Raw genomic sequence first — 2,220 nt, forward strand, 5'->3', positions numbered from 1 at the left:
CGGCTCTCCCCGCAGGGTGGGTGTAGGCTGTGAGGAGAGCCCGGCCGGGGGCACGGATGAGGCACAACCTGGGGAGGAACCGAGCCCCGTGGAGGGCAGGAAACCCCCTGGGAGCCACAGGCTGGGGCCACGAGGGTGAAGGGACGGGGCACCCTCACTCACTGGTGTTTTCTCAGCCCTCCAGGCAGAAGGCGAAGGTGGCGGGAGAGGTGATTAGCAGAGATAGCACAACCAGGGTGGCACAGCAGCACTGTCGTGCAGGCTATGGCCCTTCTCTTTGAGAAGAACACTTTTCTGACTACAGAAACAAACAAAAGAGCACTTTTTATGCGAGTCACGGCAGCGCAATGTATTTTGCAAGAGATTTGTAACGTTCTGTACAGGATGTTTTGATAACTTTGCAGTACTTTGTCACGTAACCCTTGTGTTTGTTGAAGTGTCACTGAGCAAGCAATTTGTGAAGAGAATTTGCTACTTTTTTGTATCCCTTTTGAAAAAGAGGAGAAAAACCAACCCCACAAGGAGAAAGGGAGAAGGTTTTGCATCAGGGGCGGGAGGAGGTGAGCCGAGGCTCGCTGAAGTTTGGAGTTGGCAAGTGGCACCTGCCCGTGCGGTTTTGGGGCTCGTAGCAACGTCCTCACAAGGTGCCCTGACACACTTGGCACGGAGACATCCTACTGCCATCCAGCCCTCCCTGAATGTGGATGCAGTCAACTACAAGGGGAGAATGTCATGTTACTTGTAACTTACTTTGCATGTTACCTGTAGGCCTACATAGTTGTTTTCTTTTTGCCTTGACAATTTGTAGGAGTGCTTCATAATGATTTGATCGAGATTTGAGTTTTATTTACTAACAACTAGATGTTTTTAACGATGTAAAATACTGAAGCCATGTTTTCTTTCAAGGTTGTGGGGTTTTTTTTCCTTCCTGACCTTGTTTTACAGGACCATTCAGAAACACGAGGCCAGTTTTGGGCAAACAGTTTCTTTTGTATGATAGAGTTTAATACTGATTAAATTATTATTTATTGTATTAAATGAGAAGGATACCTGTAAACCTGGCTGGAACAGTTTGGGATAGGTGTTCCTCCAGGATGAAAGAGGTGCCAATAGGAAAGAGGGTGGTGGAGAGTCACACCTGTAAGAGACGGGAGAAGGGAAAATAAAAGAGATGAAGTGCAAACATTGAATAAATGGTGTTACAGCTACGATGTGTTGTCTCGAGTGTTGCTTTCTGCACAAACCCCTGGTTAGCAGGGGGAGGAAACAGGAAATGTTGAGGGTGGGCCGTGCACTGCCACAGGGGCTTGGAAGGAAAGAAGGGATAGAGGTGCAATGTGTGATTGTTGTGTGTGAGTGGATGGCAGGGGAGGGGTTTGTGTGTGACAACTGTGCCAGTGGGAGCTAAGGGGGAAGGTTTTGTTACTGCAGATGCTGCTGTAACAAATGGAGGCAGGCATGCATCATCATGGCAGCAATAGGATGAAGGGCAGGGAGTTGGGCACATGTAGAAGGGGAAACATGGGAACCAGGCAGAGGAGCAACCTCAACCCCACATCATCCCTCAGCAGCCATAATTTGCAGTAATGGAGCACAGCTGGGCTATCCCAGCAGTAACATAGCACACCCGAGGCACAAACTTGGGGTGCAGAAGGTGCACTGACACAAACAGAACCCTTCCCCAACATCTGGAACAAGAGAAGAAACATCAACCCCACATCAGCCATGGTTACCAGCAACACAGAACAGCTGGGGTGCAGAAGGTGCACTTGAACAAATGCACCCTCTCCCCAACATCTGGAAGAGAACAAACATCACCCCCCCACCACATCAGCCACAATTAGCAGTAATGCAGCACAGCTGGCAGCACCCCATAATTAGCAGTAATGCAGCACAGCTGGGGCAGAACTTGGGGTGCAGAAAAGGGCCACTTACACAAGTGTGACCTCCCGGGGAGTCGGGGTGCAGGGTAACGCAGCACCTGTGCTGCTGCTCCCCTCTCATGCCCCGAGGAGGCTTCGCCTCCTCATTCAGTGCCCTTGTTCTGCCACACGTGAAAATTGGCAACTTGCCAAGTTTTCTTTCTTTCCTTTCTTTCTTTCTTTCTTTCTTTTCTTTCTTTCTTTCTTTCTTTCTTTCTTTCTTTCTTTCTTTCTTTCTTTCTTTCTTTCTTTCTTTCTTTCTTTCTTTCTTTCTTTCTTTCTTTCTTTCTTTCTTTCA

Source organism: Colius striatus, chromosome 2 (assembly GCF_028858725.1).
Source record: "Colius striatus isolate bColStr4 chromosome 2, bColStr4.1.hap1, whole genome shotgun sequence".
Lineage (NCBI taxonomy): Eukaryota > Metazoa > Chordata > Aves > Coliiformes > Coliidae > Colius > Colius striatus.